This window comes from Cupressus sempervirens, chromosome 6, assembly GCF_028749045.1.
Source record: "Cupressus sempervirens isolate cs-2001-9-10 chromosome 6, ASM2874904v1, whole genome shotgun sequence".
Taxonomy (NCBI): domain Eukaryota; kingdom Viridiplantae; phylum Streptophyta; class Pinopsida; order Cupressales; family Cupressaceae; genus Cupressus; species Cupressus sempervirens.
In genome coordinates this window covers 450,668,966-450,684,226 of record NC_143123.1, presented here as the reverse complement: position 1 = coordinate 450,684,226, position 15,261 = coordinate 450,668,966, and the positions used below count along the sequence as shown (strand labels likewise).

The 15,261-nt window shown below is 34.2% G+C and overlaps 1 pseudogene; it reads left to right on the top strand.

Annotated features, from left to right (window-relative positions):
- Positions 1-6,511: 6,511 nt before the first annotated feature.
- On the top strand, positions 6,512-10,386 carry LOC149553019 (pentatricopeptide repeat-containing protein At2g13600 pseudogene; annotated as a pseudogene).
- Positions 10,387-15,261: the final 4,875 nt, after the last annotated feature.

Genomic DNA, 15,261 nt, shown 5'->3' with positions numbered 1-15,261 from the left:
AAGCTAAGAAAAGCGAGATGCATTTTTATTTTTATTTTTGCTTTCTTTTGTCATATTTGGATGGAATTTCTTTCTTCCTTGTTGTTTTCCAAAAAAAAACCTGTAATAAAAAATATTGATTAAAATTCCAAGATTTGCATCACGAGTTAATAATTTTTTTTTATGAAAACACATAAAAAATTATTAAAAATAGAATTAAGATCCAAAAATCTAAAATTTTTACTGTAGTCTACAGAAAGTGTCCCAAATTGGCAATAAAAATTTTAGATCAAAATGTTGAGATTTATCTGATAAATTAATTTTTTTATGGAAAACCATAAAAGAATTAATAAAAATATATTTTAAAACTGGAAACTCTGAATCTTTTATTATGATATCTGGACATCATCCTAAACTTTCAATAAAAAATTTAGATTTTAATTCGATGATTTGCTATGTAAATTAATTTTTCAATGAAAAAAACTATTAATGAATTACTAAAAAATCAATTTTGATCCAAAAATTCTGCAATTTTTACTATACATGTCAGACATTGTCGCAAATCTGTAAAAAAAAATCAGATCAAAATGTGTTATTTTACTAGCTCAAATAATTCGCATATAAAAAAATTATTTAAAAAATATATAAAATAAAGCATTAATCAGAAAAATCTAAAATTTTGTATGTAATTTTTCCCTATTGTCTAGAACCTTCAGTAAAAATTTCAGACCAAAATTCATCAATTTTGTCTAATTTTTATGATTTTTATGAAAAATCATAAAAATGATTAAAAAAAAGAATTTTGATCAATTTTTTTTTTTTTTTTTTTTAACTTTTTTTTTTTTTAACTTTAGAACATGAGAAGGAAGAAAAAGAAGAAGAAGAAGAAGAGAAATAGAAGAAGATTAAGAGGAGAAGAGGAAGAGGTTTCTCAAATGCTCATTTTCTCATCATTGTTGGATGCCTTCTCGAAGTGTCTTCAAACCTACAACAATACAAACCTGCAAAACAAGATATAAATAAAAAACTAAAATGCAAAACAAAAAGAATGAGGCCACAAAATTGATTTCTCAGCCCCACGGTGGGCACCAGAAATGTATGCGTGAATATGCGGCCTCTGCTAACACACACTTTTCAACACGGTCTTTATTTGTGGATTCATCCTAGAATGAACATTGGATTGTTCATCCAAAAATCAATCGGCAAGGTGACCTGTTGCCTTCTATCTAAAGGGATTTTGCTTGTTAGATATCCTTAGATTTGAGGTGTTAAGCAACTAGACCCTCTAAGAATGAAGGATTTAAGAAATGAAATTAATCTATATGATTATGCAGATTAATCTGAAATGAGAAATGCATTCTAATCTAAGAACAAGTAAAGGAAACTAGATTAATCATATGCATATTATGCTAAATGAAATTAAGCTAAGGATGCAAATGTATGTAAAATATGAGCAAATGTGAGCAAATGTGAGTATGAATTCCAGCAGCAATTTGATGCAAATTCCAAATTCATCCTCTCCCAAAATGAAGAGATGAGGGTCTCTTAAATAGACTTTCTTGGAATCCATCAACGGTTGAGATTGATTTCAATCAATGGTCAGGATTGAAGATGAAGTTCAGTCATAAAGGAAGATTCCAAAATTAAAGGGAGTTAACTGATTTAATTTGAGTAGAATAAGGAGTTAACTGATTTAATTCCTTTTTGATTAATAGTGAATTGGAAATTTTTCTTTTTGAACTGAAGAGAGATTTTGGTGAGATATTTAATTTAATAAAACGAGATATACTCTCATAATTACCTTTTCTATTTAATTAAATAATCTTTTAATTAATTAGAGACACTTTTCTTGTTTAATTAAATAACTTCATTTAATTAATTAGGAATGGCTTCCCATTTAATTAAATAACTTTGTTTAATTAATTAGAAGTAAGTACTCCATTTAATTAAATAATTTTGTTTAATTAATTAGAATAGGCACATTTATTAAATAAAATAAATTTAATTCCATAGTACATTAGCCTTAGGATATAATTTAATTTAATTAAAGTATAAATACTTAGTAATTAAATTAAATATTAATCAATAAGTTTAATGTGACTAATATGAGTAAATACTATAAGAATTAAATAATAAGCATGATGAATGCAGATTAGGGTTTTCTGCATCTGACAATTAAGTCAAGTAGCGAGTAGCCAAATAAGAATTTACCTAATGGAATAGGACTTTAGGATTGATCAGAAATAGACCAGAATTGTTTGAGATGGCAATGAGCCAATTTTGGGGTATTACAAGTAGTTACTAAGAAGTGTATAGATACTGAACATGGTATTAATCGAGCATATTATTTGTCGAGCAAAGTACATTGCCTATCAAGTATGTTACCTAAGGGACAACATGTTTACTGAGAAAACCAATTAGTATTTATCAAGAAATATAAGAGGATCATGAAAGTTTGTAAATGCACTAAATTCTATGTAGTTGAATCCTACCAAGATATGAAACAATTTATGAAGATTAAGAAGATGTTTAGATGAGATGGTTTTGGATTGATACATGATTTTATGGATCCCAAGGTAGAAGGGTAAGCCAATGAAATAATTTCTTAATGTTTTTAATCATAAGGATGAATGAGGATCATTGATTTATTTGATTGAGCATTCTAGAAGATTCTAAACTATAATTAGGACATATATCAAGAAAGCCACTAGATCTCTATATAAAGATAGATCAAGCTCATATTTGAAGTTTTTGGAAGTATGACAATTTTAAGATCTAGCTAAGAAAAAGTAGAGAAGAGCTACCGAAAAGAGAACAAGGATAGATTGGGTGAAGTCCATCATAGGAAGGTGATACATAAGTATAAAGAAGATTGGATCTCAACATTCAAAGTAAGTTGCATATTACCATATCACTCTACTATTGCTTTCTCACCATTGTAGTAGAAAATCTCCTATCATAGTGGACTTGACAATCTTATTGTAAAATCTCCTAACTAGGTACACACTTGAAGAGTATTGTAAATTCTTTTAGCAAGGTGCACTTTAGTAGGTCCAAATGTATTACTCCTAATAGGCTAAGTCACTAGAAGTGACAACATTGTATGCTCTAACCGAGCACCCTTTTTACTACAGCACTGAAGGATTTGTGGGTACCATCCCCACCACAATTTTACATCAATCCAAGGGTTTCTATGTGACCAAATAATTCTGTTAATTTTTTTATGGATGTGTGTGATGTGTTTACCATTATAGCTATTTGATTGTTTTACTTTCATTTATCAAATGTTATTCATGGGCATGGATGCAAACTAGGTTCAGTAATCAAGAGGGTAAAAGTTTTTGAAGGTAAGGATTCACCCCCCCTTCCCCCCTGCCCTCCCCCCCTCTCAATACTTCACCTTTCCTAAACTTTCCAATACTTTGGATCCCTATTGACTAAATTTAACAACACCTTTTTGGCTTTAATCCCAAAGAAAATTGTCCATGAGGAGCCAAAATATTTCAGGCCCATAGCTTAATGCAACACTATCTACAAAATTCTCTCAAAAGCATTAGCCAGCAGACTTAAGATAGTGTTACCGAAGCTCATATCAGAAGAACAAATAGGCTTTGTTCTCAAGAGGTCATTTTTTTATGGTATTATCATAATTCAAGAATTAATTTGTTACGTACAAATTAAAAATGATATTGCATGTTAATGAAGTTAGATATCCAAAAAGTCTATGATAAAGTGGACTGAAGAATTTTATGTAAAACACTGAAAGCCTTTGGATTCTAGCTTTAATGGACCAATCTAGTTTATAATTGCATATCAACACCAAAAATCTCCCTTCTCATAAATGGCACTCCCAAAGGCTTCTCCAACATATCTAGAGGAATTAGGCAAGGGGATCTAGTATCACCTTTCATTTTCATTATTATGGCATAAGCTTTTGGTAGAGCCATAAAAAAGGCTCAAATAAAAAAGATAATTAGAGGAATCATAGTAACAGAAGAAGTACCTAATTAAGTAACACGTCAATGATTTGTTGATAATAATATTTTACCAATAGAGTGCACTTTGGAAGAGGCTCAAAATTTTAAGAAAATAATAAATAATTATATGGAAGTGTCAGGGCAAAAAGTAAATGCTAATAAGTCAAAGATCTTCTTAATTAATACCAACAACGAAATGGAGATAAACCTTTTTAATATAATGGGATATAGGAAAGGTACTTTCCGATGCAAATACCTTGGTATCCAACTAGAAAAAAGAGTTCAAAAAGGGAAAACTTGGAATACGATTTGGAAAAAATGGATTAAAAAATGGAGAGCTAGAAAGGAAAATGGTTAACTAAAGAAGGTAGGACTACTATGATCAAAGTTGTACTATCGACAATTCCCACATATTAGATGTCCTTCTTCCTCTTATCGAAAGGTGTAAAAAAAATTAGACTCTAAACTTAAAAAAATCTTCTAGCAAGGCACTAGGGATAAGAAGAAGCAAGCTTTGATAAAATGGGGAAAAATATGCAGATCTATAGAATATAGAAGCCTAGGTATAAAGAATAGGAGTTAGAAAAATGAGGCTTTAGGGGCTAAAATTACATGGATAATGTACAAAGAACATAATAGTAAATGAGCCAGTATTTTATTTCATAAATATTTGAACAAAATTAATCCTCTATCCTTGTTTTGAACTAAAAATCCACCAAAAGGCTCTAGAATCTAGAATGTCATGATGAATTGTCACCCATTAATAGTTAATAACCTAGCATGTGATATCAATTTATGTTAGGACGCTTTATTTTGGGAGGATCCATGGGATGGGCTCCCTTCACCAAATAGTGTCGATTTACCAGCTAATATCAAAAAAAACTCTTTATACTCTTTGGGGACAGTGTGTCAATGATTATACAACTAAAATAAATGATAAATAGTATGGAAGATTGCAATGGAAATCCCTAAAAGAAACCCAGCTTTCATCTAAGGAAAAATACATATTTAATAGATTCTTAAATAGAAGATAAGAAAAGCACAAAGATAGGGAAGATAGACTAATATGGAGAGCTTCAAATGACGAAAATTATAAAGTCAAAGAAGGGTATGAAAAGATACAAAATTCCCACAAAGGGAAGAGTAAGAGAGAGCAAGAGAGTAAGAGGATCGAGAGAGGTATGGAGATGGAGATTGAGAAGAAGATGGGTATGGAGGAGGGAAAGACATATAGAAATATTGATGAATATAGTAGAGTGAGACGATGAGAGAAAAATAGATAGAGGAGTAAAGATAGATCCATAAAGAGAAGATGATATATATATATATATATATATATATATATATATATATATAGAGAGAGAGAGAGAGAGAGAGAGAGAGAGAGATGCAAATCATGGACAAGTACTTAATTATGTTCCATACCTGTACAATATACCCATTGCACACCAGCACAATTTATATACAATAAAAAATTAAACATGAAATTAATTTTAATAAAAATAATTTAAAAATATTTGAGTTTATTTATTTAAATATAGTCCTCTTTTGGAACACTAAAACTTGAGTAAATTATATATACTAAAATTTAAATATTGATGAATATGAAAACAGTAATAATAATTTTCTAATGTTAATAAATTAAGATCTCTCTTTACTTATTAATGAATAACTTAGCAATATTACAAATTTTTAAGTTAAATTCAAATCAAAAATTTATAACCAATATTTTTCAGGTTAGAAAGAAAGACAAAGAAAATTATATTTAAAGTCAAATAAACTTAATTTATATTTAAAAATTAATGCTAAATGGGTAGTAATGAAGTCTAATATTAGTGTTTCATGGAATCACTAGTATCTCTAGTATCTCTGAAAGACATGATAATAAATTTATTCATAGATATATAAATACATAAAGATAAAAGAAATGGAGAAGAACAAAAAGTAATAGAAGGAGATAGAGCAAGACTGAGAGATGTAGATAGAATTAGAGGGATAGAGAGAGTTAGACCGGGGTCCCATGGAAGGGGCTACTGCTCTAATTTTTAGGTGGAAGAGGTCTCATGAGAATTTTTTTGGAGGATTGGAAGATAATTTGAAATATTTTCCTCCAAAATAGGAGCCCCTCATTTTTAGGCCGAGAATGAAATACAATTAACATTTCATGAGACTGCTGTCGTTTAAACATTCCTTAAAAATCTCAGCAGCCATAGCTCTATTTCTAAGAAAGCTCACGCCCATAGAACCCAACCATAGAAAGATAAATAGTTATAAAAAGATAAAAGAATTATAAAAACAAATAGAAAGAACACTTATTTACCTTTAAAAAAAAAAAAAAAAAAAATCCTCAATTTAACCCTCTCCTCTTTATATTCACTTCTTTATATATTTTTTCATAAATAATTTTGCACATACCATTTGCAAAAGTTGCCATGGCTAGTTAAATATAACGTTAAAAATACATTCACATCCCTGCATGGTATTCTCTCCTCTTTATACACACTTCTTTATATATTTTTTCATAGATAATTTTGTACATACCATTTGCAAAAGATGCCATGGCTAGTTAAATATGACGTTAAAAGATACATTCAGATCCCTGCATAGATATATCAAGCAGTCATGGGCAGGCAAATTTTACTACTACCCGTTTATATTGTTTCCATTTCAATTGGAGGGACGAATTTTGTTCGTAAAAAGAATCATACGTATCTACAGTCGTTAAATTTCTGGTTCGAATAACATTTGCTCATGGCGATGGATTCTACCGAAATATTGACATCATGCGCTGCCACAATCATCATATTTTTGCTGTTTATAAATTGAATGGCATTCCCGGTAAATCTTCACAACAATGGCAGCAGACGTTTATTGTCTGCTTGGTTTGTGCAGCTGAGCACTATGCCAATGCCATTGGAACACAAACAAAACCCAAACATCTACATTGATATCCTCTGCAGAGAAAACAAATTGAAGGAGGCGTTGAACATTTTGCAGAGATCCGGATGTGCGGACTGCAGCGGCTACGGCAGCGTGTTTGTGGCCTGTGGGAATCTCAAAGCACTGCGAGAAGCTAATCAAGTTCACACCCACATGATTATAAGTGGCGTTCGCAATGCAGTTGATTGTTATACAGAGTCTAAATTGTTAACGGCCTATGCCAAGTGTGGGAATTTGTCTGATGCCATCTTAGTTTTTTCAAACATGTCAACAAAAAATCTGTTTAGCTGGAATGCCATGATCAGAGCATTTTCATGCCATGGTTCCTCAACGGAGGTCCTTGAATTTGTAAGCCATATGCAGAGACAAGGAGTTCTTCCCGACAATTATTCATTCCCTTGTATTCTCAAAGCTTGTGGTGCTTTAGAAGCGGTGGATTATGGTCGGGAGATTCATGGTTTTATTGTGAGAAGTGGGTTTCAGTCCGATGTTTTCGCGGGTAATGCCCTCTTGGCTATGTATGCCAAATGTGGTAGAATTGCGGATGCACGGAGAGTGTTTGACAAAATGTCTGTAAGGGATTTGGTTTCCTGGAATTCTGTAATTGCTGGGTATGCTCAGAACGGCTACTTTGATGACACACTGCATCTTTTTCGCCAAATGTTGTTGATGGGCGTGAAACCGAACTCCATTACCATTGCGAGTGTTCTTCCAGCATGTGCATATTCGGGATATTTAATGCAGGGCAAAGAGATTCATAGTTATATAACGATCAGTGGAATTCATGCGGATGCATCGATGTGGAATGCCTTGATAACCTTGTATGCTAAGTGTGGGAGTTTAGATGAAGCACGCCATGTGTTTGACGGAATGATTGATACTGATGTAGTTTCGTGGAATGCGATGATTGCAGGCTATGCTCAGAACGGTTGTTTTGAGGAAGCTATGAAACTTTTTAATGTAATGGAGATCTTGGGAGAAAAACCAAATGCTAGCACTTGGAATGGACTGATTGCAGGATATGCATTGAAAGGACAATACAGTGAAGCCTTGAGAGTGTTTAGGGAAATGCGATTAAGAAATGAAAAACCCAATTCAGTCACTATTACCAGTGTTCTACCAGCGTGTGCTGATACAGCAGCTCTGCAGCATGGCAAAGAGATCCATTGTCACATAACCAAAAGTGACTTGGGGTCAAATGTCTTTGTCGGAACTGCCTTCATAGATATGTACGCGAAATGTGGGAGCATAGAGAATGCATACCAGCTTTTCCTTAAATTCTGCCACAAAAATAAAAATGTTGTGTTGTGGACTGCAATGATGTCTGGGTATGCTCTGCATGGTTGTGGCGAGGAGACTCTGGCGCTCTTCTGTCAAATGAAAAACGAAGGCATAAAACCAGACTATATTACTTTCACTGCAGTTCTATCTGCTTGTAGTCATGCGGGGCTCGCAGATGAAGGTTGGCAATACTTTAACAGCATGAGTGAAGATTATTACATCACGCCCATGTTAGCGCACTATGCATGCATGGTGGATCTACTTGGGCGAGCTGGTCATCTGAACGAGGCGAATAATTTAATCAAAACTATGCTAGTAAAGCCTGATGCTATTGTTTGGGGTGCATTGCTTGCTGCAAGCAGAATCCATCACAATGTACTGCTAGGAGAGCAAGCAGCCGAGCAGCTGTTTGAATTGGAGCCTGAAAATACTGGAAACTATGTCCTTCTTGCAAATATATATGCTGAAGCTTCCCAGTGGGATAATGTGAGAAGGGTGAGGAAGTTGATGAAAGATAGAGGAGTCTTGAAGAACCCAGGATGCAGTTGGATTGCTGTGAAGAACAGCATGCATGCCTTTTTGGTTGGAGAATGTTCACATCTTGAAACTGAGATCAATTATTCGAGCTTGGAAAACTCAGCCTTGTAAATGAAACAAGATTGGTATTTGCCTAGCACAAATTTTGAGCTGCCCGGAGAAGGTGTATTAGAAGATTGAGTCTAATTCGTATGTGAGGGTCACACATTCTCTGAATCTTTTCTAAAAAATCTGGTTTGCAATGCTTGATGAAGGTTTGCAAATGGGGTTGCAAGTAGTATGGGTTTAATCATAGAGAAATCTCTGTAGTTAAGCACATTCAAGTTAGAATAGTTCTCGAAGAGTGACCTCCCAGGAAGTCCCAGTGCTTCACCTCTGTAAGCATCACCTAGATCCAATGAATGCTAAGTGTCTCATTTATCCTCATAAGAAATGGATTCGTGTAAATCGCTAATCATGAAACATGGATTAATAAGTTTGACTCAAAAACTACATAGTTAAATCCTGATAGCAATATCACAAAATCTGTCTTTTCAATTCATACCTTGGAGCATCTGTTAGGATATTTCTTTGTAGTGATTACCCACTTCCTAGATATGGCACTAAAGATTTCCAGTGACATAAAATTCTTGAGTGGAAGGCAAGGTATATCCTACTTATCAATTGATGAGCTTAAGGGGATTTCTAATGAATGGTTCATAATGCACAATACTTGGTGAAGGTTTAGCAAAATGGGGTTGCAAAAGTGGGTTTAATCATGGAGGGAACTCTGTAGTTAAGTGCACTCAAGTTGGAGTAGTACTGGGATGGGTGACCTCCCAAGAAGTCTCAGTGCTTCACCTCTGTGAGCATCACCTAGATCCAATGAGTGCTAAGTGTTCCATTTATTCTAATGAGAGATGGATTCATGTGTAAATCACTACTCATCAAACATGGGTTAATGAGTTTGACTCAAAAAACTACAGAGTTAAATCCTAAGAGCAATATCACAATTTGACTTATTGTGGAAATATCTCCTACTTGTCAATTGATGAGCTTAAGGGGCTTTCTAATGAATGGTTCATAAGGCACAACACTTAGTGAAGGTTTTGCAAATGGGGCTGCAAGCAGAGTGGGTTTAACCATGGAGGGAACTTCGTAGTAAGCGCGCTTAAGTTGGAGGAGTACTGGGATGGGTGACCTCCTGGGAAGTCCCAGTGTTTCACCTCTATGAGTATCACCTATTAGGAATAAGGTGTCTCAACCTTGGATAATTCCTATTCTTATTATTTGTTTTGTAAATGTATTTTTGTTTTGTAAATGTAATTAAGTGTGAGTGTATATCTCTAGTTGGCATGTTGATGTGTCACTTCACTTGAATGTGTCAGCATCTTGAATTGTGTGTAAGGAGATCACGGCTGAAACGGTTATGAAAGATTCTTATAACGCATAAGAGTTATCTCTAGAAGGTTTGATGATGAGTGAAGACGTGAAGACATGTGGCAATTGATCATTGAGTACTATACACTCGAGTCTCCAACTCACATGCATATAGGAGATAGGAGAGACAGAAAGTGTATTGTTGGTATAGTATGTTGCTATTGGATTGATCTTTTGTGTCCTGAAAGAACTTGCATTGCAAGTGTGTTGTAACATTTTGTGTTGAAGATAATACATTGTGCAAGTTTTGGAAGGGTGGTGTTAATTTACCGAAAGGTTTTTCCCCACCGACATATCTTTGTGTTTATGTGTTTTCTTTCTTTATCTATTTTTTGTATTCATGGTTGACTACAAAATTATTATTTACATAATATTGAATCTGAAATTGTAAGGATTTAATAAGAAATTACACAATACTTTCCTTAAGGGATTAGTGTAGGACATTGTTTTTGCACCTGAGTTTCCTTACACCATCTAGATCCAATGAGTGCTAAGTGTTCCATTTACTCTCATGAGAGATGGATTCGTGGGTGAATCACTACTCATTTAACATGGGTTAATGAGTTTGACTCAAAAGACTACACAGTTAAATTCTGATAGCAATATCACAATTTGACTTGCTATGGAAATATCTCCTACTTATAGATTAAACATAATTATGACATACACCATGTAGAGACATCAAAGAAATTTGGTGTGACATGGAGTTGCGGATCTATTGGAGTTCTTACAATTTCATGGCATCATTGACTATCCCTTTCCCTTGGCAGTTTTGACTTCCACATTTTTGGGATTGTCATTTGCCCTCTTCACATGAAGATTTTTAGTGTGGGGAGATTTATTCATACTAATAATTGAATATGCAACTCGATCGGGTCAAGTGTTTGAGATTGGGTGTCACGTAGTGGATTAATGTACTGTAGACATTATATCTCCCCTGTTAGGAAGTAGGCTTCATAATAGTGCGCTCTACTCTAGTGTTAAGTCATAGGGTATGTATAGAACCTTTGGAAATTTTCTTTTAAAAAATTGATAATTGAATGTGTTCGTACTTTGTTGGGATGGCAACATTCTCATGTTATGGAAACCTTATATATATATATATATTATAAAGTGCATATAACTATAAATAAAAATATTAACTTCTTAAATAATAATATACAATTTCAAATATAAATACAAGTAAATTTATATTTAAACTAAAAAAATTTATAAAAATAAAAAATACATATCTATGTTTTATTTTTATTTTTAAAAAACTATAAACTATTTTTAAAATGACTAAAAAATGAATTAATTCTAAAATTAAAACTCTCAGTAATGTGTGAGAGGTGTAACCAATATCTCAATGTTGTTGTTTTAAGGGCGTCAAATAACATTGAAATGTTGGGACGATGATATACCCAATAATGTCTTTTTCACTCTCTATATTTAACAAATCAGAAATTAATTAAAGAGAGGTGTGTCACTCTCTATATTTAACAAATTAGAAATTAATTAAAGAGTGGTTATGTTCTGTGATCTGTAGTAAAAACTAATTGTTTGCTACAACTCATGCTAACATCCTCGCAACTGCACTTTAGCCTCTTCAAATTTCAAATTTCGCATCACTAATCTGACTGACATTGCTAGAAATAAATGTCTGCAAGGGTGAAACCATTTTTGCTTGTTGAAACGCGAAACAGTGGCCTTCCGTCACGTTTCTCACAGCATAGATAGAAATTACAACCCAATAGAAATGATCGGATTGGCATCACGCCTTTTTTTTAACAAGTTCATTTTTGCAATCATGTTTCATAAGGTAGTTTGCACCATAACACAATGCATATTGTTGAGAATCAAGAGCAGATAAAAAAAAATTAAATTCAGAATTTAACTAAACAAATAATTGTAGAGATTACATAATATACAGAAGTTGTGTGGTTCATCATTAATGGCTACATCCATCAAAGGCAAGGTAATCTCTGTTTTATTAATTGTTTTTCTTGCTTAGATATACATACACTCCCACACACGCATTTAATTATTATTCTTTGAAGAAATGAAGAAGAAACTGAGAAATGGAAAAGACAGAGAAGTTGAATGGTCCAAAACCCAAAAGTCCTACTTAAAGTCTGTGAATTTCCTCATGACCATCTGGTCATCTGTGTCAGAAATTTGAAAATGGTTGGTTGTCCCTGGAGCCACATGACCACCTACACTATCATGACAGTTAAGTCAGTAGGTGAGTTTGAAAATCCAAAAGAGAGAAAATATTTTGTGACAAGTCAAAAGGATTGAAGCCTCATTCATTCGCAGAGAAGAGAGATAGACAAGAAGAAGATCACTAGATCAGAGTAGAGGAGAAAGGAATAATCAAAGCAAAGTTTAGAGGACAAAAGGAAGGTTCAGTTTCAGAGTATGCAGCAACATGTGTTGAATCTCCCTGTCATTTTGTAAATTTGTTTTGTTATTCCTGTGAAGCAGTGATTCCTCCAAGCATTATTATATGCAATCTTGAAGTGTTGCAAGTTTATATTTCAAATAAAAGTTGTAGGTTAAAGTATTTTGTTTCTAGTTGAAGCCCAATGCTCCCAAATTTGTATTTAGTTGAATCAGTTTATGAATAGAAAGCAAGCATATTAGTTGATCTAGTTGTTTTGGCTCTTTGTTGTCTCCTTTCTATTCATTATGCATGTTGTATTGAGTATTTGAGAAGATTAGATTTGCAAGCTCTTTGTCATTATTTTTTTGTGTTTTAATGGTGGAGTAAACTAGACAACAAGTATATTATTAACTCGCTTGGTTCACGTGTTAACCAATCTCTCTTTGTGCTCACTTGGTCAGCTTCTTGTGTTGTGCCTGTCAAGTTATAATCGAGTCCACCGAGCTCCTCTCTCATGCATACCAAGTTCACTCGGTCCTTTCATCGACCAAGTTCACTCTGTCATAGTGTTGGTTGTGTGTTGAAACTGTCGAACTCCACCGTCCTTTGGTAACCGAGTTCACTTGGCTCCCATTGTTGTCGAGTCACTTGACATCCACTATTGTCGAGCTTACATCCACTTGGCTCCTTCACATGTCGAGTTCACTCAACACCCACTGCTTGTCACTCGGAATCCACTGTGTGCCAAGAATTTTTTTTGTATTGTGAAGTTTTATTTCTCACATGGTATCAGAGATTTGAGGCCCCACATCCTCATGAGTTTGGGCATTTTTTTAATGGGTATTTGACATGGTAGGAGATGCAAAAAATACATGGTAGCAATCACCGTCCTTTAATAGACAAAATTATGATACATGGGCAACGAAGATGAGAACCATTATGGTTGCTAATGATTTGTGAAAATTTGTGATGAATGGGTTTAATGATGTAACCGACCCAGCATAATATGTGTTCCTCACAAACCCTCAGAAGACTCAGTTGAAGGAGTCAAGAAGAAAGGATGCAAAAGCATTAAATCTGATTGAGGCAGCAATGAGAAAAACTATTTTTCTCAAGATTGCAACAGCAAATTACTCACAGGAAGCATGGGATATCCTTGAGACAAACTTCAAGGGGACTGATAAGGTCAAAGTAGTGAAGCTACAGATGATCATAACGGAGTTTGAGAACCTTCAAATGAAGAACAATGAACCTATTGCAAATGGAGAAGTGTATGAAGAGCAAAGGATTGTGGAGAAGATATTGAGGAGTTTACCTCAAAAATATGACAATCTTGTGATGACCATTGACCTCATCACATTGACCATGGATGAGTTAATGGGAACTTTTCAAACCCATGAGCACCGGATCAATAGATCAGCAACAACCTCCCAAGAGAAATCTTTCAAGACTCAAGAGAATTCAAGAGGCAGGGGGAGAGGAAGAAATGGCTCTGGTAGAGGCTCAAGAAGTAGAGGTCATGGAAGAAATAGTCAAAGGAACACCGGTGCAAAAAGCTCAGGACGAGCAAGCAATCAAGAGGGAGAAAGCACCTCTCAAAATAGCTCTAGAGGAGGTAAGAAGAATTACAACTCCAATAAGAGCAATGTAGAATGCTACTACTATCACAAGTTTGGGCATTATGCAAGTGAATGTTGGAAGAAGTAGGATGACCAGTCAAGACAGAATGCAAATGTGGCTGATGTGAACATGGGAAATGCAAAAAATCCCATAGCCTTCATCATGTGTAACACTGGTGAAGAAGGCAGCCCTGAGGTATTGTACTTGGACAATGGTTGCAGCAATCACAAGAGTGGTAATGAAGGCTTATTCTCTTTCATTGATAGAAGTTTCAAGTTTGGAATTAAGATGGGAAATAATGGAACCATTCTCATTGTGGGCAAAGGATCTATCATGGTCCACACCAAGAAAGGTGAGAAGGAGATACAAAATGTATATTTTTCCCTAGGTATGAAGCACAATTTGATCAGTGTTGGACAACTCATTCAAAATGGTTGCAAGGTGTTGATGGAAAATGACAAGTGTGTCATTCATGAAAAGGATGAGAGTAAGAGAATACTTGCAGTAGTCTAAATGACAAAGAATCAAATGTTTCCCTTGAAGATAGAGACATGCTTCTTTTTTCAAGTTAGTATTGCACCTTCCAAGCATGCATGTACAATAGTACATTAGCAATTAGCTCTTAGAAGTGTGATTGAAGACCCCTCCAAGCTATGGCATCCCAGGTATAGACATCTTGGCTTTGCTGATTTAAATTTGTTGTCCAAGAAAAGAATGGTAGATGGTTTGCCAAGCATTGTAGATTCATGTGACAAATGTGAGGCTTGTGTTTTGGGTAAACAAAATAGGCTTCCCTTTAATTCTAGTAATTCTAGAAGGGCAACGACACCATTAGAATTGGTGCATTCTAATTTGGTTGGCCCTATGCAAACCACATCTATTGGGGGAAGTACTTATTTTATGACATTCATAGATGATATCAGTCATAGGACATGGGTGTATTTCTTAAAAAGAAAATCTAAAGCATTTGATAAGTTTGTTGAATTTAAAGCCCTGGATGAAAAAGAATGTGGACACTATGTAAAGGTCCTTAGGTTGGATAGAGGAGGGGAGTATACCTCCAATATGTTTGTAAATTTTTGAAGGAAGTATGGCATCAAGAAGTAGCTTACAGCTAGCTATACTCTACAGAAAAATGGAGTG